Source organism: Mytilus californianus, unplaced genomic scaffold, assembly GCF_021869535.1.
Source record: "Mytilus californianus isolate M0D057914Y unplaced genomic scaffold, xbMytCali1.0.p SCAF_9, whole genome shotgun sequence".
Classification (NCBI taxonomy): domain Eukaryota; kingdom Metazoa; phylum Mollusca; class Bivalvia; order Mytilida; family Mytilidae; genus Mytilus; species Mytilus californianus.
The window spans coordinates 21,732,497-21,740,686 of record NW_026262745.1 but is presented as its reverse complement, the minus strand read 5'-3'; positions in this window follow the sequence as shown (position 1 = coordinate 21,740,686).

Below are 8,190 nucleotides of genomic sequence, written 5' to 3'. Positions count from 1 at the left end.
AAATAGAAATCTTGATCATTTACCTGGTCAGTTTCATTTAAAAAAAACGTAATCCTTTTGTGATAAAAGGTTAAATTAAAAAATTAAAATCAGTTTTTAGACATTGAAATTTATCTTGTAGGTAATGGTTTCATGAATGAAATATTCAGTAACAATGAGCTTGTCCATGGAACACGCTACACTGTATGTGTACATGCTAATCCTATACAAATAATGAGAGAGACGTGGATTGAGTATCTAGAAGAAATTAATTCCTGTAGTGATGGTATTGTTGTTGATCTTACACCACCTGTGGCAGGCAGATTGTGGATTGGTTTAAATCTGGGTATAATTTATCAGGTGATTATAGACTTATTTATGGAAAAATGCATAGTTTCACAAGTTTTTGCCTATTTTTATAGAGACAAAAGAAAATTTGCCAATTTTTATTTCACATGTATTTTCTTTAGGATACAGAAGTAAGACTCATAGATAGGAACTTAAAGCTTCCCTGAACTTCTGCTATGTAACTTAATTGAAATTTACTATTAACAAGAGAATAAAAATAATCTATTGATTAACATATATACATCATGTACATTAGCTTTGGTTGTTTAATCATTTGGTGTGAATCCTTTAAAATGGTAGAGTTTGGATGCCACTTTTGAAGGATTCCAGGGTTTCAGACATACCTATTACTTCAGGTAGTGAATTCCATTCTGAGATGGTGTTGGGGTAAAAAGAATATTTCTAGAAATCTTTATTAGTTGAAATTTGCTTAAATTTATGTTGAATCCTAGTGTGTCTATCAGATTTACCGGTAGTTATATTGTCCTCTGGAACTTCTTCTAACTCCCATATATTTTGAATAGCATTGTTTATCTAGTTTTATTTTAATTCTGGTTTGTAAAGTGTCCTATTGTAAGGAATTAATCATTTTGGAAACTGCATCTGGTGTTCAGTGTCTTAATTTATAATCATTAAAGACTTTATACAAAATGTGCTTTTATCAATATTGCAATTTCTTTCATAAATGAAATAATTGTATTTTTTTAAAATTTCTAATTTATACAGAACTATATCATAATATGACAGGGACTTTTTAGTTTATACTGATAATCTGTTTTACAACTTTAAACCTGCAAAAAGTTTGGGTACTTTACATTTGCATACATTTGGGGATTAATTATTTTATGTTTGCGAACACCTTTTTTTGGGTGCTTATTCATTTTATAGGTAACACAGATAACTATAAAGATCATTCTTAGTAAATGTATCAAAAGTTATTAATTTAAAAAATATTTATAATTTTAAATTATATTTTTTTCACATGAATTCTTAAAAAATATATGAAGTGATCATGAGAAATCCCATTACTCTTCAGATTTGCTATGTTTTTACCTATTTAGTTTTCATATTTTAAGGTCTTTGTGGTTGTGCATCATAAAATGAGCCAATCCTGATTGAGACCACTTCCACCTCCTCATTGGTGAGCAGGGGAATTGGACTAACAGAAGGGGTACTAAATAGATAAATAAGTATAATTTATCTGTGTTTACCTGCAAAATGAATGTGTGCAAATGTGTTAAAAGCTGTGTGCAAATGTAATGATTTTTAGGCACAAATGTAAGAGTAATGTGCGTAAATGTAATTAATGCACAGATAAGTTCTTTACCTGTTAATCAAATATTTATGAATTTGCAATCTGCAACAACAAAAATTGAAAAATGCACCAATTTGTAATCCTCTATTTTAACCATAAACCACTAAGTTATAGTCCTGAAAAAATTTGATTATATATTAAATATCCTATGATTATACTTCAGACTTCTAATACAGACCTGTATATAAACTGGGATGGTTTTCATGATGTAGAAGAATATAAAACTGGGCCCCATGCCACTGGTATAAAGGAGTATGTACTGGGTATTGGTAAGTATCTGTAACAGTCTTTAATAGCCTAATGCTAATCATGGTTTTATGTATATACAAGTCTAAATTGAAAACAATGTTCAAACCTATGATTGCATTGGATAAAAACCGCAATTTTTATACGTGTGCATGCAATAAATTTCTTGGTAGAGGGGTCTAAATACAGCACAAACAACATTGTTCCAAAAGACCAAAAAAGTGAAAAAGTATATTTTAACAAAACACATTTGACTAGCAGGTCAAACAATGGATGTTCTTAAACCCTGCTGACTGCCATTGGCAATTGCCAAATAAACAGATCACCAGATGTAACAAAATGGATCTTAACTATTAATTTAATACCAAACAGAAAACAATAAACTTGCGGAAAAGATGGTATACCGCAACCAAATGCAAAAATTAGTACATCATATCCGGATTTCGACAATTAATGTCTCTTCAGTGATGTTAGGAATCGGTAACAGTATTTGGAAGGCCATATAATTTACCTCAATTTAGGAGGTTTTTGTCGAGCCTGCGACTTTTGTCGCAGAAAGCTCGACATAGGGATAGCGATCCGGCGGCGGCGGCGGCGGTGGCGGCGGCGGCGTTAGCTAACTTCTTAAAAGCTTTATATTTTAGAAGATGGAAGACCTGGATGCTTCATACTTTGTATATGGATGCCTCATGTTACGAAGTTTCCGTCAGTCACATGTCCAATGTCCTTGACCTCATTTTCATGGTTCAGTGACTACTTGAAAAAAAAGTTCAGATTTTTTGTAATGTTAAATTCTCTCTTATTATAAGTAATAGGATAACTATATTTGGTATGTGCGTACCTTGCAAGGTCCTCATGCCCGTCAGACAGTTTTCACTTGACCTCGACCTCATTTCATGGATCAGTGAACAAGGTTAAGTTTTCGTGGTCAAGTCCATATCTCAGATACTATAAGCAATAGGTCTAGTATATTCGGTGTATGGAAGGACTGTAAGGTGTACATGTCCAACTGGCAGGTGTCATCTGACCTTGACCTCATTTTCATGGTTCAGTGGTTATAGTTAAGTTTTTGTGTTTTGGTCTGTTTTTCTTATACTGTATGCAATAGGTCTACTATATTAGGTGTATGGAATGATTGTAAGGTGTACATGTCTAGCTGGCAGGTGTCATCTGACCTTGACCTCATTTTCATGGTTCAGTGGTCAAAGTTAAGTTTTTGAGTTTTGGTCTTTTTTTCTAATACTGCATGCAATAGGTCAGCTATATTTGGTGTATGGAATGATTGTAAGGTGTACATGTCTAGCTGGCAGGTGTCATCTTACCTTGACCTCATTTTCATGGTTCAGTGGTCAAAGTTAAGTTTTTGAGTTTTGGTCTTTTTTTCTAATACTATATGCAATAGTTCAACTATATTTGGTGTATGGAAATATTTTATGATCTATATGTCAGTCACGCAGGTTTTATTTGACCTTGACCTCATTTTCAAGGTTCATTGCTCAGTGTTAACTTTTTGTGTTTTCGTCTGTTTTTCTTAAACTATAAGCAATAGGTCAACTATATTTGTTGTAAGGAAGAATTGTTAGCTGTACATGCCTGCCTAGCATGGTTCATCTGACCTTGACCTCATTTTCATGGTTCATTGGTCAATGTTTAGTTTACTTGGTTAATGTGAAGTTTATGTGACAGTTGTAATAAAGCTTTATATTTAGGACTATCAACATAATATCAATGATTAGTAAAGAAGGCGAGACATTTCAGGGTGTGCACTCTTGTATGTATATATATATATATATATATATATATATATATATATAAAATTGAGAATGGAAATGGGGTTATATATTTGGCTTTTTACTTCCTGGACTTTAAAGGGTTTATAATGGGTGATGTTAAGTATGACTACTAGTCAAAGCTTTATGCTGTTATAATAAAAGAGAAGGAGCAGTAGTAATTTATTGTACCATTCACAGTTCCATGCTTCTGGGGTATTATCACTGCAAAATGTTGATGAATTGTTTATGAATCATACAAAAATTATTTATAAACGCATTTCATGAATCTTTATTAAAATATCCATGAACTGTTAATGAATTGTGCATGAATATTCTTGTCTGTTTTCTGTTCATGAATTTTTTATTTACAGTTTATAATTTTTGATGTGAATATTTCTTAAACTTTACTCATGAACAATTCCAGTTCATGAAAATATGAGTTATTGTGTTCATGAACTATTCTTTACTGAATAAGTTCATGAACATTGTTTGTCCACTTTTAGTTCATAAAACTGTTCATTTTAAGTTCACAAACTTACTAAGAATATTTCATGTACCAGTTAAGGCAGTTTTGAAAACTTATAGTTGGCTTTTTTGTAAGAACTACAGAATTGGCAGTCCTGAAGTGGTTGCTTTGCTCTGAGTGAATCAACTCAGAAACACACATTCAATGGCTGTCAAGTTCAGATAATACAGATTATTTCTATATGTTGAAACAAACTTTGATGATAGTAAAGAAGAATAAACAGATAAGGTTTTATGTAAGACTAATCAACACATGTTTTATTTTTGACAGGAACAACACCAGGAGGTAATGATGTGTATCCATTTGAAAATGTAGGCGTGGTACAGCATAAAGCTTTACATAGACTCGCTCTTCAGGATGGATATGTGTATTACGCAACTCTTAAAGGTAATTCCTTCTATGACCATAATGTCAATATTACATCTGAGATTTTGAAATAGAAAAAACAAAAAAAATTTGAAAGAAAAGAAATTGACACTGCAAAATAAAAGATAGTAGTATACGTTTTCCTGCCATTTTGATATTTGGATGAACTATTAGACTTCATAACTATTTGGAATTCTGCAACACTTGACCTGAGATTATGCAATACTTGACCTATTGACCTCATACAATAATCATTTTGCTTTATGCTGTCAGATTTTCTCCTGTGGCATCAACATTTTTAAGGAACGTCTGTGATATACAGTAATGATGGACAAATCGTGATAAGCGGTATTGGTACATAAACCAAAAATAGCAATAAAATTAGCATAATTGTTTTGAGAATTTAGAAAGATTTTGCTACAATGACATAGAGATGAATTGAATAATATTAACTTTGCTCATTTTTTTTAGCTGTTGATTTTGCCAATAGAGAGACAGAAAAATTTTCTGATCCGCTTACAATTGATGTCACTCCACCAGACAGGACAGATAAACCAATCACTTTGATTAATCGTCACATTACATCAACAACAGAAATAAGTCCTTGGTAAGTATATAAAAGGTCAACAATATGGTAGCTTCTATTTTTATGCCCCACCTAGGGGCATTATGTTTTTCGGTCTGTGCATCCGTCCGTTTGTTCGTTCGTCCATCTGTCCCGCTTCAGGTTAAAAGTTTTTGGTCAAGGTAGTTTTTGATGAAGTTGAAGTCCAATCAACTTGAAACTTAGTACACATGTTCCCTATGATATGATCTTTCTAATTTTAGTGCCAAATTAGAGTTTTGACCCCAATTTCACGGTCCACTGAACATAGAAAATGATAGTGCGAATGGGGCGTCCATGTACTATGGACACATTCTTGTTGTGCTTACTGTGGATTCATTATTGGATACCAAATTTTCTTTGGTATAGAGGAACTACGAATTTAAATTTATAACAAAGCAACTTCCTATAGGCTTGTGTGCAAATTGTGGAAAAACCATCAAATCAAGAATCCACCAAAATACTATTAAAATGTGTAGTTGTTAAACATTTCAATTTGTGGTTTACATTTACGCAAAAATCCATGAAAATTGGTATCCCAGGCATCCACAGTATGTGTTTTGACCTTTTTTTCACTGTGCTTGCATATGTTTACCTGATTTTTATTGTGTACTTATTATTTAATGATAAGCTATGAGTTTGCATGCTTTTTTAGTTGACACAGTTCTGATCCATTTATTGCCCTTGGTCATAGAAATATCTAGAGAATTGGTTGTGTCAGTCTGTCAGAAGTGTTTACAATTTATTTATTGTATTGATATATATTTGGAGTGTTAAAAAAACTCATTTTAAATATGAATTGATGATTAATGTTTACAAATTATCGATAATGTTCTTCAAAGTTTTGATTTAGATTTTAGACTTGATGCTTTGAGAAAAAGGCATATAAATGAAACAACTAGAAATACAGAAAAAATAAAGATTAAATTAAAGAAACAGAACATGAGTTCAAAAATCAGTGCCGATCAATAATGTTTAATTTTTGGAATATTGCAATGTTAGTGCTCTCATGTATATAATAATGAGTCTCAAAAGCTGTTTTAATAAATTTATGAATAAACAAGCAATAATTTCATTTACTCAAATATATATTGTTAATTTTTGTTTATTACAGTTGGAAAGAAGTGTTTATAGATTTTCAAAGTGGTTTGGATTATTTTCTGTGGTCAGTTGGTTCACAACCAGGATACACGGATATGATGTCATATATAAAAACCATAGACGAATGTGGAATTACAGACAAAAATAATCCTCTTTCACTACTGGATGGCCATTCTTATTACATCAATGTCAGAGTAAGGAAATAAATTTACTGACATTGTTTATATTTTTCAAAAAACAAGGATATTTTTAGGTCTATATAAGTTACCCTTTAAAAGACAACTGAGAATACCTATAGGTATCCACTTGTTTATTGGCCTTGGAATGTGGCCTCCCTAGTGAGCTCATACATGCTCAAGGGGGGGGGGGATAAAAGAGTTATGTTTGGATTATTTACCCTACCACACACTTGTCACTGAGTTGTTTGGTCAGTTTGTTTGTTTAAACAATTATAGTTCTAAATAAGTTAAAAAATGACTTGTGGTTGTAAGACACTTTATATAAGATATACATGTTTGGTTAATGTGGCTTAGAACATTTTTCATGATATAAATACACTAAAATAGTTTTTCCAACCCCCACATATACATTTTTTACTAAAAGATCCTTAATTTACTTAATAAAACCAAATTAATGTGAGTTATAGGGTGAAATTCATCAGGCTTTAGTTTTGTTTTGCTTTTAAAGTTATAGTATGGGACTTAGATCTTTTGTAAAATACTCATAATGGCCCTTAACTCTGGCCCTTTTTTCCTTGTTTCTCACTCTTTACAGAGAACACCTATTTTGTATTTAAGAATACTTGTCAATTTCAGTCAGTTATTTTATTCTATGAATTTCCAAACTTGCATTCCTCAAAAACAAACATAAAAGTTTGTATTTTAGGCTGAAAAATAAATTCGATATAGGCAAGAAGTCAGATTCAAAATATGATTAGTTTTTGATGGAACGTCTTTGTTATAAATGTTTTTATTATTTTATTTAACTATAATTTACTTCAAATGCTTAAATAGTGAGAGAGGCTCATTATCCTTTTTATATTGAACATGTGAATAAATTATATATTTTAGGCCTTCAACAAAGCAGGATTGTCCTCAGTAGCCACATCCTGGGCTTTTGTGCTGGACACAACACCACCTACACCGGGTCATGTGTATGATGGTGATAAAGACCAAGTGACAGGAAGTGTCAAAGATATTGACTATCAAACAGAGACCAAAGTTTTACATGCTCACTGGGAAGGCTTTCATGAATCTCATTCAACTATCAATGATTATTATGTCTCGATTGGAACTTGTCCACAATGCGAGGACATTTTAAAACTACAAGCCATTGGAATAGCATATGGTGAGCAAAGTAAACTAAACAGTTAAACTGAATAGTGTATGCAGCAAAACTCAAAGGATTAGCCTGTGATATACATGTATTTAAGAAATAACTTTGTGTTTCAATAAACCTTTAGAATTACAGATAGTAAGGGTATGATCAATTTACCGGAGTTTCTAAGACTTTTGCATTTTTTTGTATTTAGAACAAAGGCTGGATAAGACAGGTTCAAGCAGGGTTTGGAATAGAGTTTTTTTTTATGAAGGTGAAAAGCATATATGTATAAGATATGAATTCTATGAGGTCTAATGATAGAGCAGGGGCGACAATTTTCTTGCTCTGTTACAGCCAGTTTATGTTTAATACTTGTACTTAAATACTCCTTCTACAAATATTCATTGTTATGATTTTTGAATGATCTATATAAGTTTGTGATATTGAATTTTTTCAAATTTTGACAGTCCATTGTAAGATTATTTAAGTCTGCCATTTCTTGTCTTACAAAACAGAAATTATGTTTTTCCTTTCAGAATTTGCCCTAGAAAATACTCATCTCGGTACAGGACTAAGATATTACACAACTGTAACTGCATGTAACACGGCAGAA